This window comes from Chrysochloris asiatica, unplaced genomic scaffold (assembly GCF_000296735.1).
Source record: "Chrysochloris asiatica unplaced genomic scaffold, ChrAsi1.0 scaffold00019, whole genome shotgun sequence".
Classification (NCBI taxonomy): Eukaryota; Metazoa; Chordata; class Mammalia; order Afrosoricida; family Chrysochloridae; genus Chrysochloris; species Chrysochloris asiatica.
The window spans coordinates 30,347,640-30,365,685 of NW_006408537.1; the positions used below are offsets into that span (position 1 = coordinate 30,347,640).

At 39.2% G+C, this 18,046-nt stretch overlaps 1 pseudogene; it reads right to left on the reverse strand.

Moving 5' to 3' along the window:
• The window catches only part of LOC102841664, a 20,131-nt pseudogene extending 17,128 nt beyond the window's left edge, over positions 1-3,003 (reverse strand).
• Between the last annotated feature and the right edge of the window lie 15,043 nt (positions 3,004-18,046).

Below are 18,046 nucleotides of genomic sequence, written 5' to 3' on the forward strand. Positions count from 1 at the left end.
CTGTTCCGCGGGAGAGAGATGAGGCTTTCTGCTCCCATAAAGATTTACAGCCTCGGAAACCCTATACAGGGTCGCTATGAGTCGGAACCAACTCCATGGCACATAACAACAACAACAACAGGAAACAGGAAAGGAACTTAGGCCTAAGTCACTTTCTATAATATGAGGTTCATTCTGCCTCCACCAAGACCAAAAATTAAGATTTCTCCACAGATACTACAGGGGTACATAAGTCCCGCAGGCAAAAGTAAATGCTTATTTAAATACCTCATAGGGCTGTGAAGATTTAATGTGATGGTCCATGTAAAGTGCTTAGCACAGTACTGGCACATAGTGGTAGTAGTGATGGTGTGCCGTGGAATCAGTTCCGATACATAACAACCCTGCATAGAGTTTCCGGGGCTATAAATCTTTACAGAAGCAGAAAGCCTCATCTTTCTCCCATGGGATGGCTGGTAGTTTCAAACTGCTGACCTTGAGGTTAGCAGTCCGACTCATAACCACTACACTACCAAAGCTCCTTACTGGCACACAGTAAGCATCTAATAAACTTTAGCATTGCTATCATTATTAATTCAGTAAGTCAGACAATATGCTAATTGTGGGGATTAGAAAAATAGTGGGGCAGACATTTTTATTTAAAGGAGCTCAGCTCAGTCTTTTGGGGGCTCTTACAAGGGGAAGTACATATAAAATCACTGCATTTTTGTAATTATAAAACCACTTTGTATGTGCTACAGTCTAGGAATGAAGTGACACATTGTAAAATAGGGTTAAAAGAAAATAATTCTGCTAGAGAGACTTCAGAACGGAGAAAATAATAGTTGGCATGAGATTTTAAGATTGAGGTGTTCCTTAGATGAAGCAAGGGTTCGGGACAGGGTTAGCCTATGTGAAAGGAATAGTCATGAAAGGACAGGCTTTTGTTGTTAAGAGTCGGTTCTGACCCATAGCAGCCCTGTATAGGGTATCCGATGAGCTACTGGTAGGTTTGAACTGCCAACCTTGTGATTGTCTAGTACTTATCCTACAGTTCTACACCAGGATCCCAATGTGAAAGGAATAGTCATGTAAACACTTGGAATGTTTGAATTCTCATGAATATAGACTGAGGATTGGGAAGTCTTCTATATTCCATATGAATGAGTTTAATTTTATCTGAGTGGTACCAGCATTTGGTGAAGGGGTGACGTAATGGGATCTGGGGAGGGTGGTACTTCTCTAGGACTGGTGGAGAGAATGAACAAGAATGAGTAGAGACAGTCAAAAGTTGTGATTAAAGACAGCGAAGGACTGAACTAAGGGGAGGTGGAGAACAAGGCCTCAACATGGAAATAACTTATAATTCAGAATGAATTGGAATTCATGTGTATGAATGAAATTAGAGGTGAGGATAGATTAATAGCCTAGAAAACCCTGGACCATATACAATTGAACAACACACAACCACCGTCACCACCACCACCGCCAAGATTTACCTTCTGGCAATCTGTATTTAAATTTCTGAGATTGCAGCAAATTATTTCCTTTGTTGGTTTGCTTCCTTTATCTTACTTCCCTATTTCTTAAAACGTTATTATTTTAGCTATATGTTAATATTTTTGTTGTTGTTAAGTGCCATCGAGTCAGTTACATTATCATAATTTAGCTTCTCCTTCAAGAGAACTGTGGAACATCTGAATATATAAACTTTTCTCCTCTGTTGTTACTGTTGTTAAGTGCCGTTGAGTCGGTTCTGACTCATAGCGACCCTGTATAGAGATTCTGAGGAGCGGCTTCATGAGTTTGAATCACTGACCTTGTGGTTCAAACTACCTTGGGAGCCAGCTGTTGGATCTCCTAGATTTCCTTAAATTTCAATTTGCTAATTGGAAATGTCGCGAATGGGGCTGTGAGCCTCAAGGTCAGCAGTTTGAAACTGACAGCTGTTCCCCTGGAGAAAGATGAGGCTTTCTGCTCCAGTAAAGATTTATAGCCTAGGAAATCCTGTACAGGGTCGCTGTGAGTGGGAACCGACTCCACAGCACATAACAACAACAACAATTGGAAATGGTGGGGGGAGGGAGAGAGAGGAGGGAGTATATATATCTTTTACCTCAGCGGAGGCATTTAGCTTCATTCAATAACTATCTTATTCTCTTAATAACAGCTTCTAGTCATCGTAAAAGGTAGTGGTTACGAATCGGGCTGCGAACCTTAAGGTCAGCGGTTCGAAACTACCAGCCGCTCCGCGGGAGAAAGATGAGGCTTTCTACTCCGGTAAAGATTTACACCCTCGGAAACCCTGTACAGGGTCGCTATGGGTCGGAACCGACTCGACGGCACTTAACAACAACAACAGTCATCGTAAAGAATGAGCCCTGAAAGAATAGTGGTTAGGTTCTGGGCTGCTAACCAAAAGGTCAGCAGTTTGAATCTGCCAACCTAAGATTTATCAGTCTTGGAAACTCTATACAGGGTCACTATGAGTCGAAACCGACACAGGACACTTCATCCTAAAGACGTATGGTTTTATTATAGAGTTCAAATTTGCATAGTTACTTCATATTTAATTTAAAATATAACTCACAGATGTTCATTATAAAAAACAGTAAATATTAACTACAAAATAAAATCAGGATTTTAATACTAAAAGGAGGGGGTGGGTAGAGGAACGCTAAAAAAATGAAATAAAATGTTAGGCTGCTTCCTTGCAAAGTTACTGCTAGCGAAGGTTACTACCTTCATAAGGAAACAACCGAGGGGAATCTTGACTGGAGCCAGGTTTACTGGGTTTCTTCCCTTTCCTACGACCCAGTAGTGCTCCAGCCGACCGGTCTGACCCCGGGCTGCGCTCATCGGGTGCCCGGGCTCCTTGCTCCCTTTCGGAACAACTTTCTCCGGCTTGAGCAGCTTCTTACTGTTGCACCGAGTCTGGAGAGGTTGGAAACAATAACCACTGCGAAGGAGGTTGTTTCGCAGGGGGAGGAACAAGGATTTGGGGCTTGGCCAGGGGCAATCCATTCGGCTGAGTCCCTACCCCAGCACCCAAGTTTCTTTGCCTCCAGCCTCCCGGAGGCGGACGGAGGGGCGGGGCTGCCGCGGGCGCCCCCTCCCGGAGCGCGTCCCCATGCTCCCGGTGCCCGCCCCGGCCCGCGACGCCCCCGCCCCCTCGGGCGCTCCGTAGCTGTGACGTGCACGGCGGCAGGGCCGGGGACTCGGCGGGGTGCCGGCCGGCGGGTGGAGACGGACCCGGGATCTGTCCGAGCAGGAAGCCAGCAGGATCCTGGACGCAGCCGTCATCTCCCGGTCCCTGTGCTCGTCCGCGTCGTCATCCTCCTCCCTCGTTCGCGTCACCTTTCAACGCCGCCCTCTAGCCTCACCGGCGACAGGTAGCTTCGTAGCCGCGCACCTGCCTCTGTTCCTACACCGGTGAGTGTCCCGCAGCTCCCGCTGCTCTCTGCGCCTCCTGGGCCCTATTTTCCCGGTCCAGCCTCTGCTTCTGAGCCGACGACTCGTTTCACTTTCCGAGGACACTGGTAGGAGAAGCAGGTAATAGGTGGGACCGGGCGGCGACCGTGCCTGGGCGGCGGCGGGTCGCGTTAGTGCCAGAGATGGTTCACATTTCCACGGATAGACAATGAGACTATCCTTTTGTGGTTTATCATTACTAAGATACTTTTGTGTTTCTTCCCTGGACCCAGGTTGAGACAGAACACTCAGGTGTCCAACTCTGATTTGGACACCCCGTGATAGCGTTTATTTTCTCTTTTGTAAACAAACTTAAAATTCAACGCAGGAAGAGTGCTTTTTGTTCTGGGATGTCAGGGTTAGCTGTTACCAGTAATAGTTTAATCATTTGGAGACCAAATTGAAACTCACCAAAGCTGTATTTTCAGTCCCTATATTGTCCAGTACCATAAATATGTTAACTTTTGTCTTTATTTCCAGCATTAAAATGATCTAAGTCTGGACTTTTATTTTAAGCAGGGAATAATTTGTTAGTTTCATTACCAGATACTATGTCAGAAATATGTCTGTACAGTTTCAGAAAACACATTATATTTTATGTAGCATAAGTTTGTGGTGTAGGGATGCTTAAAATCCAATATATAAATAATATTTGGGAGCTAAGACCACTGCCTGAACGTAATAGACTGTGGCTCAGTGGGATAATTCGCTGGACCGCAAGGTCGGTTTGAACTACAAGGTCGGTGGTTCACATTCACCAGCTGCTCCTTGGAAATCCTATACAGGGTCTCTATGAGTCAGAACTGACTTGAAGGCACTTAACAAAAACAACAGCAGCAGCTGTACATGCTAAAAAAAAGAGTTTGGTTTCTCTTATGCTTTATAGTCAGTTTTTGAGTTTTTAAAAAATTAGCGTTTTAGCCAATACCCTCCTCACAACATAAAATGTGGATCTTGAACTTGGGTTGGTAGTGGTCATGGTACAAAGGTTGGCAGCAAAACAGTATTTCTTTACAAATTAACTGAACTTCATAGACATCTGGGGTTGTGGTTTTCCAATTGGAAATTATTTAGTGAAATTTACCTTGTTGTCTTTTATCATTAATTTTAGAAACATCACAAATGTTACAAAGTGAGCTACAACCAGACCTTGAAACAATTCAGCCATTCAAAATAGCTCATTGACTTTTAAATATCCAGTTTGAGTATTTTCAGTTGTGCAGGAATTATCACATGCAGAACAGTAAACAGAAGTCATTTTAGTTTTATATGAACTTGCTGTTATATTTGTTTGGTCTGCTTGACATGCTATTTGTTTCCCCAGTTTTTAAAGTTTTATTTGCATTTTCAAAAACTAATTTTAAAAGAGTGAAAGAAAAGGAGTTTAAAAAAGATGACTAAAAACTGTAAGTATATATAATATAAAACTATAATGTAAAAACTATGAGTCTTGGCGTGGTGCTGTGGGTTAATGCGTTGGACTGCAAGGTCAGTTTGAACCGCAATGTTGGAGGTTCACACTCACCAGCTGCTATTTGGAAACCCTATACAGGGTTGCTATGAGTTGGAACTGACTTGACAGCACTTAACAACAACAATATATACAAATACTATATATTCTTTATTAGGCATGGGAATATGAGTAAGAGAAAAATAGATAAAGCTGTATTGAAAGTAAATTAGTGCAAGATATTAAAAAAAGTTCTTTTATGATCTTTCCACAGTAGTTAAAATTGCAACTCAGGAGGCTTATCTGAGCTGGATTTTTTCTTGTTTACATTTATATGATCAAGTTTTAAAATAACAGTGGTCAGGAAATCTGAGAGAGGCTGGAGGCTCTTTTCTCATCCTGTTGTGAGTTTGCGTGGAGTCTGTGGTGTATCATGTAGCCCATTGTTTAAACAACTGGGCTGTATCTGGGTTCTAAAATAGATCGTTTTAAGTGTTTTGACCATTTTAAATGAATAAAATACTAGTAACCCAAAAAACAACAAAAAACCCCACCAATTTAAACTATCTGTTGATAGTTAAAGCTCCATCTTTGTAAATAAAACGTTATAGTTTTTAAAATGTATTTCTAACCTCAGTGACATTTTTATTTCAGTATATTAAAATATCTTATTTAAAAAACTCGCAAAAAGAATTACAACATGAAAAAATTCCGTACAGTTTACTTGTGATAGCTATCCTGAGACACTTCATAACAATTTGTGAATAGGTATAAGAATGTCACCCAATTAGGCATCTGCCATAATTGAAACACTAACAGAGGTATTTGATCTTTAAAATAATTTTATATAGGAGGAAACTTAGTTAAAATGTGTTTAAGGTTCTGTATACTTGAAGGGTCAAAGTCTGGATTCACACACCTCAGTATTCTGAGCCTGGAGTTCTTTCTACCAGGCCAGAGTGCCTTGATTTCAGCTAACTTGGTAGATGATTTATATAAACCTGCACCACTGGTAATGTGATAAAAAATACAACTAGAGGTTTGGAAGAAGGTACCCAGGTGTAGATGTTGTAGGCCTTGAGTGTGGTTATTAAACTGTTTGTTTCTTCATTCTCAAGTTGACAGTCCTGAACGGTGATCTCAGGTTGCCTTATCATTTCTTTTTTAGTCCCAGAATATTATACTACTGTGATGCTTTTTATTTTAACATACTTTATAGGAACTAGAGTTAGACAGCAATCTATTAATGACATTCACTGTACCTAGATTGAAATGTTCAAGGTGAGGATAAAATTTAACAAATTTCCTCAAATGAGATAGATTATTGTCCATAAATGAAATAACTGCCTTTTAAAATTAGATAATTAGCAGGGTAATTTTAGGGCAAAAGCTGGTTTTCAGATTATGATTAAATTGTCACCTGTACTATTAAGACAAATCCTTTTCATGACTCTTGTTTATTTAGGAATGCCCCTTAAGCTGTAGTAGACATAAAGAGCAAAAATGAGTACATAGATGGTCGTATGTAACAAACTAGAAATCACATTTCCATAATGGAATGGAGCTAGAAAAATGAGCAGAGAAAAGGTAGGAAGAGTGAGTTGGATGGCTAGATTTTTACAGTGTAGTTTCATTATTTGGTGTGAATTATTAGGAATTTTGTACTTCAAAGCACCCGTGTTCAGTTATTTATGTAAAACCACTATCCAAAGACTTACTATAAGTTATTGAAGGATGCTATATGACATATCTCATTTTACTCTCTGATTTCCTTTATTTATTTTAGAAATAAGTTTCTAAATTCGATTTTTGAGGCATAATTTCATATCTGTAGTATTTGGGTGATACAGTATTTATGTGTGTGGCTAATAACTAAAAGGTTGACTGTGTGAGTCCACTCAGCGATGCCTTGGAATAAAGATCTGATAATTTACTTCTGAAAAATTAGTCCTTGAAAAGCCTATGGCGCACTATTCTACTCTAACATATATGGTTCACTATGAGCTGGAATTGGACGCTCTGAAACCTTGGTTTTTAAAAAAATTTATATAATGTTTAGAGAAACCAGGATCTTGCACAGTGTAAACGCTTATGCTTTTGACCAACAGTTTAATCTTAAAATAGAAGTATTAGGATGTGTCTTTCTATTTATAGCTCTCAAAAATACACTTTTTTTTTCTTATTATGAGTAAAGAGAGTGGTTTAAGATATAACCGCAAGTCAACCCAAAGTCCTCCCAGTGAATACTGAAGCTTAGGAAGTAAAACCAGAGGAACAAACCAGGCATCTTTAGAAATCTCGCTAGTATAAAAAAGAGAGGAAATAGTTTTCTAAGCAGAAATCCTGTCTCAAGTGAAACCAGAACACTGAATCACATTCCTTTGGTGTATATTCATACAGGTAAAGCATCCATGCTGAGTAATGTGCACAAAGGAAGGTGGTGCACATGGCAGAACACAGGCATCTTTTGTCTGTGTTATGTCACTTGTTATTTTATTTGAAGGTAATGACCTGATTACCTTTCAAGAGAAGGAATTGTGTGTGATAGAATTTTTTGCTTTCTCCTATATGTAAATGAGCCTCTTTTTCAACAAATATTTGCTGTTTCCTCCCTGTCTTGGCAGATCTTTAGATCTAGGAAATAGGAAGGGTGGCAGAGACATTAAAGAAATAATCAGAAACTATCCATATAAAACATGAAGATGTGTTTTCAGAAGTTTATACCCTTCTTGTTTGGAACTTAATTGTTTTAGAAATCATTTTGCATATATTTGGCCCTTAAAACAACTTGATGATGTGGATGGGGTAACTTTATTACTATTCTGCAGATGAGAAAAATAGAGACTCAGAAAAATTAAGTAACCTGTTGAAGGTCAGCGTAGCTCAGAATAGACACTCTATTTGTATACTCCCAAAATAGTGATTTGGAGTCCTGGTTTGGCACTGTGGGTTAATGCACTAGATTGCAAAGCCGTTTGAACTGTAAGGTCAGCGGTTCAAGCTCACCAGCTGCTCCTTGGAAACCCTATACAGGGTCGCTATGGGTCGGAATCAACTCGACAGCACTTAACAACAACAACAAAATAATGATTTGGTGTTCCGGTGTGGCGTTGTGGGATAAAGCACTGGACTACAAGGTCAGTTTAAGCCACAAGTTCAGTGGTTCAAACTCATCAGCTTCTCCTTGGAAACCTTATATAGGGTCGTTATGAGTTGGAATAGACCCAGTGGCACTTAACAACAACAAAGTAGTGATTGCTCCTTATCCCTTCTCCCCCTTTCTGAGTATCTCTCTTGTCTTCTAGCCAATTGTTAGTTGCTGTCATGGTGATCTCCAACTCATGGTGACCTCATCATGCACAACTGATCAAAATGCTGTGAGTCCTTGTCATCTGCATGACTGATGCAGAGCAGACTGATGTGATTCAGAGCGATTTCATGGGCTGATTGTTCAGAAGTAGATTGCCAGGTCTTTCATCCTTGTCTGTCTTAATCTGGAAGTACTGCTGAAATGGCCTCGAGGTAAAATGAAACTAACAGACCAAATGCATGTAAAATGTTAGGTGTTTTGGGCAGCAATTGAACCTGGGACTCCTTGTGTAAAAGGCAAGAATTCTACCACTGAGTTACCATTGACCCCTGTTGTTGTTGTTAAGTGTCATTGAGTTGATTCCGACCCATAGCGACCCTGTATAGTGTTTCCAAGGAGCAGCTGGTGAGCTTGAACCACCGACCTTGCAGTTCAAACAACTTTGCAGTCTGACGCATTAGCCCACAGTGCCACACCAGGACTCTTTAGCACTGGCTTACTTCATTTTATGACTTTTTAGTTCAGATGTCCAGAAAGTCTGAAAAATTAGGATCACTATACTTATGTTTTGGAGTCCTGGTGTGGTGCTGTGGGCTAATGCTTCAGACTGCAAAGTCGTTTGACCTGCAAGGTTGGTGGTTCAAGCTCACCAGGTGCTCCTTGAAACAGGGTCGTTATGGGTCGGAATTGACTCAATGGCACTTAACAACAACAACATACTTATGTTTGTTAAATAATTTAAAGTGGTTTTTTAAATAGAAGGTAGAAGATGAACACAAAGCATCTTTATGTAGCATTTTCATTAGATTAATGGAGTTGAGGTTCATAATTAATTAATATTTGATGACTATACTCACCTTTATAAAGTGTCACTAAAATACTAAAGTGTGTTACTGGTGGTTCCTGCATGCCTTCATTCATTTAACAAATATCAGCGTGTCTACCATGGTCCTGGTGTGGCACTGTAGGGTAAGCACTGGACTGCTAACTGCAAGGTCAGTGGTTCAAGCCCACCAACCACTCCTTGGAGTGAATCCTATACATGGTTGCTGTGAGTCGGAACTGACTCGACAGCACTTTACAACACCACCATGGGTCAGGTACTTTTCTAAGCATCAAGGACATATTTATGAACAGGACAGACCAAGTCCTTGCTATTAGTATGACAGTTTACTGTTGTTTTGAATGAACTTAATTATAGACTCTTCATACTAGTATGTAATCAACAGGGCTGATCCTGCAGTTGGGAAATGGTGTGATTTGAGGGCTACCTGGCATAGTGGTTAAAACTCTTGGTTGCTAACCAGGAGGTTGGTGGTTTGAATCTACCAGTCGCTCTGTGGGAGAAAAATGTGGCAATCTATTTCTTACAGATTTACAACCTTGGAAGGCCTGCAGGGCAGTTCTACTTAATCCTCTAGGGTTGCGATGAGTCAGAATTGTCTTAAAGACAATGGTGGTTTGTTGAGAACTCATTTTCTCTAAAATATGTGACTCCTGGTCTTTAGTTTACTGTAGACTCTTAGGTTATTGGGATACAGCACTGTTATGAGCCTTATCCTATAAATACAAGTATGTTTTGTCTTTTACCATGCTGTGAGAAAGAAAGAGAGAAAAAATAATGGACTCCAAGACCAATTTGGAGTCCTGGTGTGGCACTGTGGACATCAGACTGTAAAGTCATTTGAACTGCAAGGTTGGTGGTTCAAGCTCACCAGCTACTCCTTGGAAACCCTATGAAGGGTCAGTATGAGTTGGAATCAACTCGACGGCACTTAAAAACAAAAACAACAAGACCAATATGCTGATATTACAAGAGAGTATGATAACCTAATACAGTGTCACTATGGATTGGAACTGACTTGACTGCACTTAACAATAATAACAGCATTTGTTGGAGCTCACACTATGTGTCAGGTACTGTGACAAGTAAATATATTAGTTCAGCCTCAGTGAGGTTGGTATTGTGACCCTCATTTTACAGATTAGGAAACTGAGGTATGGAGATGTCAAATTTGCTAAGATCACAGCCAACACTTGGTGACTCTGCAATCCTGCATGCAAACTTGTGATGTTCTACCATCTTGGTGAGGGAATGGTGGGTAAAAAGGGAACAGGTTGGGTGAGTGGTGGGAATGCAGCAGGGAGAGGGTATTGCTTCCTGACTACGTGACACAGAGGCTTGATCCTCCCTACAATAGTGCTGGGTTTCCTGAGTTGCATTTATGCTCAGTTGCTTGCTGTTCTGCTTATGAGTAAGAGCAAAGGCAGACCTCAGGTCATCCTAGCTTTGCCACTCATTATGTTGGTTGAATTAGTTTCTTGGGACTTCATCTGTGAAAGGCAATAACATTGCCTCTGGTGTGGTGCTTGTGAGGATTGAAGTAAATGACAATACACATAAACCTGTATCTTACTGCTTGGCTCACGGCCCTTGTGGTGGTGGTGAAGGTGGTAGTGAGCCATAGAGTCAGTTCTGACTGGATCAGCACTTGATTGTGAACTACAAGGTCGGCAGTTCAAACCTACCATCTGCTCCTTGGAAACCCTTCAACGTTGTTATGAGTCGAAATCAACTCAGTGGCACTTAACAACGACATAGGGTTTCTGAGGCTGTAAATCTTTGCAGGAGCATAATGCCTTAGTTTTCTCCTGTGGATTGGCTGGTAGATTCCAATCACCTACCTCTTGGTTTGCAGCCCAGCACTTGGAACCCACTATGCTACAGGCTCCCTAGAGTGTATTATTATTGTTGTGACTGTGTTGGCCATTTTATTTTTGCCATGTTAGAGCTCTGGGTGGTACCTTAAGGTTGGCCAGTTTTAAGTAGTTCATAAACTTAAATGTGCGTCAGAATTACCTGGGGAACTAGCTAGTAGGAACACGTATCAGGGTGAAGTGGGACCAAGGCATTGGCATCTTATCAAGCTTTTCCCTGTTGTTTTACATACACAATAAAATTTGAGAGCCACTAGTTTAAACCTTTTATTCCTCTTGTGTTTAGGGAGGCTTTTGTTGTTCTTCAAGAAGAACAACAAAAGTTTTTTTTGGCTTAACTAGGCACTGTATGTTAGAAGGAAGTGAAATATTAGTTACCAGAATCTCTTCACTGATTTTTCTTTTAAAGCTTAGTTGGGATTTATAGCATTTACATTTAGAGGACAATACAGTGTTATATTTCAGTCCTAATAATTGTAGTGACTATTTTAGCTCGCTAGCCGTCTTCATTTGGAAGTGATCTCACTGTATTTGATTTTTAAGTAAGTATGCTCATAACAATACTATGTACAAATGCATGAACACGGAGATCTAAAAGAGTTTTTGAAACTTGGATATGTTTTTAAATTGGGTGTCTTTACCTAATGCTTTGGTTTTCAGTGACCAGAGTTGGTATTGTTAGTGATATCAGGCAGGGTCCTGGCAGGAAAGAGATTGAATCTTTGATGACTCAAAAGAAGGGACTATTTACAGAGGTTACGGAACAAACAAGGAGTGGCAAAGCACCCAGAGACTAGCAACAGGGAGAAGCCCTTAGTTCTCTAGAGATTGCCAGAGCCCAGAGAGCTGACATTGTGGAGGAGGGCCTGTGGGAGCTGTGGCTTTGAGGCATGCTGGGAGAGAGGGGGAAGTTCCCTAACCTCCCCTCGGTCTTCAGGTCTTTGTCCAGTGACTTCATTGCTAGAACCCAACTGGAAATGACTGGCTGGGGAGTCCAGGTGATGATCTCTGCAGGCGCATCCTCCCTGGCAGGGGCTATGCAGAGGAGGGTGGGGGTGGAGTGGAAGAGAAGGAGAAGAGCTAGGGCGTTAATTAGAGCATTGGGACTTTGTAGCATTTCCCTGGTGCATTTTAACATTGTGATGGAGCTGCAAAATACCTGTAGCTGTTTGCTTTATACACATATATGCTTTTGTTGTTGATATTGTTATGTGCCATCATGTTGGTTCCAACCCAAAACAACCCTATAAGTTTTCTGAGGAGCGACTGGTGAGCGTGCACTGCTGACCTTGTGTTAATCCATTTTCTTAATAACTAAAGTATTATTTTAGGAACATTTAATGTTCTTTATAACCCAGTGGGACTTGATGTGATTGCTTTGTTTTTCTGGGTTTTACAGGGTTCACCTTCAACAGGATGCAGTCTTACCGCTTTTCTATCGCTCATTTTAGTGAAAAATATTTGAGTTGAATATTGAATCATCAAAGATTCAATCTCTTTCCTGCCAGAAATCTCACAGATTTCTACATCACATAGATTCTGGCTATTGCAGATTTAACTGTAATTGTTCTTCTTCACTCAATCTTTTGAAAGACACTTAGATTTGTGAGAAAATCTGTTGCAGTTAGCTCTTTTATTGACTGATTTGCTAATGCCAGTTTTACCTAGTTCATTTTAATTTTAGCTAAAGAGGTCAGCCCATGTTCTTTATTTTGAATAGATTTCTGAGGGTTATTAAAGAAAATGGTTTCTCGAAGAGGTTGTCTGAAAGACACTACTATGTGAGCTGTATTCTACTGAAGACAATTAGACCACATATTATAATTTCTCTTTCTCCCTGTGAGGACTCTAGGAGAAGAGAAGTACAGATATTACTCAGGTTTAACAACAGCTATACTGGGTCTGAAGGAGCTCTAGTGTGGCTTAGGCACAGAGGTGCTTATTGTAAAGTCAGAGATTCAAATCCACCTTCCTTGGGAGAAAAATGAGGCTGTTTGTTCCCATAAAGATTTATAGTCACCACCTTTCTATTTAGGGCCACTATGATCGGAATCTACTCAATGGCAGTGGGTTTGATGATTTTTGGTTGCTGAGTTTAAGGATCCCAGGTAGCATAGTAGTTAATCTCTCAGCTGCTAATGGAAAGGTAGGTGATTCGAACCCATCAACCACTCTGCAGGATAAAGATTTGGCTGTCTGCTTCTATAAAGATTTATGGCCTTGGGAACCCTATGAGGCAGTTCCATACTGTTCTATAGGGTTCTTATGAGTAGGAAATGAATTCTACGGCAGTGGGTTTATACTGAGTCTTGCTCCCAGTTTCCTGAAAAGAGTCATATTACCTAGGATGGACTATATTAATCAAATAACAAGTATCTGACTTGGGGAACTTAACATATAAAGGATATCCCTGGTTGTATACATTTTTATAATTGAGTCTTTTTTTGAGGAGAGAAACAATTACATTCTCTCAGTAATGCCTGTGCTTAGAAATTACACATTTAGATATTTTTAGGGGAGATTTCAAACTTTTATGGGATCTCCCCAAAACATCTTGTTTATTTCTCTTTGTCACTGATAGGATAAGTATCCTTTCTGGAAAGAATTGAGGTTGTTGGTTTTTCCATGCTGTGTTCTTCAGATTTCCCTGATTTAAGGATTGAGTTATTCCAGAGAGAACTTTTCTCCTTTTCCTTGTTATTTTTTTCTAAAATTAGATGAATCAGCTGTTTTGTGGTTTGTGGGCATAATTTGCGGCTGTTATTCTTTTAGTGTTAGTATTTGGGGAAGAACAAAATGTCTGTATGCATATGTGTTTTGAAGAAGAATGTATCAGTTTCTTTACTTTTCCTGTCCATCATTGTTGATTTTACAGATTAGAAAAGCAAAGTGATCAATGCATCTATTATTTTTGCCTTTTAGGTTTTAAATAAAATTATTGCTTATGTTGGTCACTGAGATGATAGAGAAAACAGATGAATATAAATGTTAAAAAGTTGTTGTCATGTATTCAAATGGATATTTGGGAATGTATGTATTAGTTACAGAAGGATTTTTTATTCGGTATTATTGAGGATGAGAGTATGTGGAAATTGAATGTGTTTGACTCGGTGACAAGATATCACTCTGGATATTTTAGAAACTAGAAAAAATATTTATTTCAATCAGAAATTTATATTTTATAGGGGTGAATTTTACTGACAAGTTTGTGTTGGGGGGGCACAGCATAAATTATGAAGTTATTAACCAGTGGTTAAATATTGGTGACTTTAATGAGTAATTGGCAAAAATGGAGATGGCCTGATACCTGCTAACGTAATTGTTAATATGTCAGAAGACAGGCTGTTATTTATTAGAGATATGCTTCTTGAACTGGTCTAGAATCTTAGGGACTTTGCTCCTGTTCTGTAGGATCTTGCTTTTTGACAGACATCATTGATATAGATTAGAATTTTCAAAACATGCAGTTAGCTGAATATGTCAGCATGATTGGACCGTCAAGGGTTTATGCCTGATGATTTTTAGGAAGTGTTACAATATTATAATGATGGATTGGATTGATTGAGTGATCTAACATGGCCCTGTTACTGTCAAGAGCTGTCAAGTCAGTTCTGACTCATAGTGACCCTGTGTAGGGTTTCCGAGGAGCAACTGGTGGGTTTGAACTGCTGACCTTGTGGTTTCCAGTCCAGTGCTAATCTTACAGCACCACACTGGGAGTCCTAGAATATTGCAATTCTGTCAATTCTAACAATACTTGAATGCTAGGTATATGCCAAACACTGATTGTTTTATAAAGCATTCTTTCATTTTAGTCTTCATATAACCCAAAAGGTGGCTGTTATTATTATCCTGTTTTACAGCTGAGAGCTCTGAGGTCAAATAGTGAGGGCTAGAGCTCCATGAACTCTGGTACCAGAGACTTTGCCCTATTTATAATTCCACATGCTCTCTTTTTTTCTTTAAAGACTCAGAACTTTGAAAATTCATCCAGGATTCATATTTTCTGTGTTTCTGTAGATAAACAAGGGATGGTAAGTTACGACACTCAAGCAGCTGTTACTTTTAAGTGTAAGGCAGGCAGCTCTTCTGGGCAGCTCCTCTGTGATCCTCTCTCTCCTGAAGCCAGACTTGCCCTCAGATTCCTGCCTCACCCAGTGCTTGGCCTTTTTGGCCAGTGACACTTCTGGGACATACCAAGTCCAAATGGTTCTTGCCTTCTAAACTCCTTTACAACTGCATGTTTTAATTATGTGCAATTTTACTTTAAACAAATATATCCCCATAAAATTTTGTATAAATCAAATAAATAACAAATTGAATGATAACTTTAATTATAGCAATTTCTTTTGTAAAGGAGGAGTCTCTTTGTAAAACAAATGATTATTTTCTAGGTTATACTAATAATTTTTTTTTTTTTTTTCCCCCATACACTAGCTTTGGTACCTACTGTGTCCTGATCACTTGCCCTGCTTTTTCACCTCAACTCCCATCACTCTTCTGCTGTTGGGCTATGTTCTTGTCCCATTGATATATTCCCCAAACAGGTCCCCACAGACATGTCACCAAATAGTCGTATGTGCCTATTCTTGCTCATACATACCCATTGTCTGGTATGCCCTTTTCTGTAGCCAGTCTTTTAACCATCTTTCATGACTTAATAAATTAAATCTTTTCAATGTAGCTGAAAATTTACTGTTTGGAATTATACTTGAGTTATAATGTTCATCACAGGCATGTGATGAGTCTGTATGTGTGTCTTCCTGTATTTGCCTCTACTCTCACTTAGTAGTGAATGACGAGGGTGTGAACTGCCTGGCAAAAACTTTGTAGAAGTTCAAGAATCCTTTACACTATTAAAATAGTGAGGATTCCATAAAAATTTATTTACATGTGTCATATTTACTGGTTTTGACTATACTAGGAATTTTTGAATTATTCAATCCATTTAAAAATAAGAAATATAAATTAACAGAAATAATATGTATTTTACAAAAAACACCTATATTCTAAAACAAAACAAAAATTAATAAGAAGAGTAGCACTTTTGTTAAAGTCTGTCATAAAGAAGACAGCTGGAGTCTCATCTGCTTTGTGTTCAGTTTGTCACAATATATTTTGATTGAAGTATATAAAGAAAATCTGGCCTCATACAGATTAGTAGTTGGGAATGGGAGAAGTATTTATTTAACCTTTTAAGATAATGACATATGGAGGGAGCTTGTATGGAGGGGGCTTAAAGAAATTGATGGAAAAATGGAATTGAAAGATAATGGAATTTTTCCATGAACTTTATAAAGACCCCCTCACATATTCTTCTTTGAACCTACACCCAAATTAAACAAGTGGTAATTTTTTAAAGTTTAGTTGTAAGGTGGACCCTGAAAAGGTATCAATAAACATTTTGTACTCTGCTCACAATCAGTCTGTTGGTCTGTTTTACACTTTGTTGGTGAATGATTTTATGATAAGATATATTAATATATATTATATAGTAACAAGATAATACATTAATAATATATAAACTTAACAAGGTATAATAATCATGTCTAAAAAAGTGCTGAATTTAAAACAATGCTCTTATGAAGTAAATGGACAAAGTTTCCTTGCTAAATGTCCCCAAGAAATGTTTTATTTTTTAATAAGTGTTCCAGTGTTAATGTTCATATACAACTTGAGATTTATAAAATATAACTATTTCTAGTACTGTTTGGTGGTGATGGTGTGCTATGGAGTAAGTTCTGATGCATAGCAACCCTGTACAGGGTTTCCGAGGCTGTAAATCTTTATGGGAGCAGAAAGTCTCATCTTTCTCCCATGGGACAGCTGGTAGTTTTGAACTGTCGACCTTGAGGTTAGCAGTCCAACTCACAAGGGCTATGCTACCAGAGCTCCTTTAGTACTATAGGCAATACCTCATAGTATTTATTATTACTACTATTTATTAAAAAGTCTTTGAAGATTTTAGTTTTATAATTATTTTAGATCATTGTCTAGAATTATTAATATTTCTATTCTACTCCTTTCAAACTTTGAGTCTTAAAAAGAAATTAGTGTCTAAAATCATTTTAATTTGACCTATAATTCATAGAAGCTAGAGAAACAGATTTTAATCAAGTAAATCAACACAGACCATTCAGTTAGAACATTATCAGTAATCATTTCATTCGTTCTATAAAACAATGTTATTATAAAATTGATCATGATCAAGCTGTCACCTTTTCATTACACATTTTGAATCCAGATCCTCAAGCGATCCAACTTTGGCTCAAGTCAGTTTCTTAGGAAACCAATTCGTTGCTCCAATATGGTATTGCCCTACAATTACAGGGATCAAAGAATTTCTACAGAATGATATGTGGAGGCACACAATTATTTTTTCTTTAAGTCCTGTATTGACTGCTACCTGAACAGCATTATCACGTGGAACCTCTTAGCATCAGCATCCAGAGCTCCAACAATGGAGTAATTTTTAATCAGATAGATGTCTATCTGCACCCTTTTTATTTTGGGACCATCAAGATCCATTCATCTCAAGATTCCAGCATCAAGACCTCAGTTTCAACACTGCTGCTTTTAGTCCTGATTTCACTGCTTTTGATGCTGTCTGGTGTTGAAGCAGGAGATGCAACTGTTCTCTTGTTAGGTGTGGTTCTTAGCATCACAGGCATTTGTGCCTGCTTAAGGAGCTCTGATAGCAGAGTGGTTATGAATTGGGCTGCGAATCTCAAGGTCAGCAGTTTGAAACTACCAGCTGCTCCAAGGGAGAAAGATGAGACTTTCTGCTCCCGTAAAGATTTACAGCCTCGAAAACCCTGTACAGGGTCGCTATGCATCAGAACTGACTCCACAGCACACCATTACCACAAAACAGTACTAGAAATAGTTGTATTTTGTAAATCTCAAGCCTTGGAAACCTTGTATAGGGTTGCTATGAATCGGAACCGACTCCATGGCACATAACCACCAACAGAGGCTTATGCCAAGAATGAGAAATGGACAGATGTGACTGTGTAGGACTTCCTGAATCAGACAGTTTCCACTTAAAACCAAATGGCCACAGCTGGCCCTGAACTGTTTATAACTAGAAAAAAGGCCTGAATGGGGATTGTGGAGCG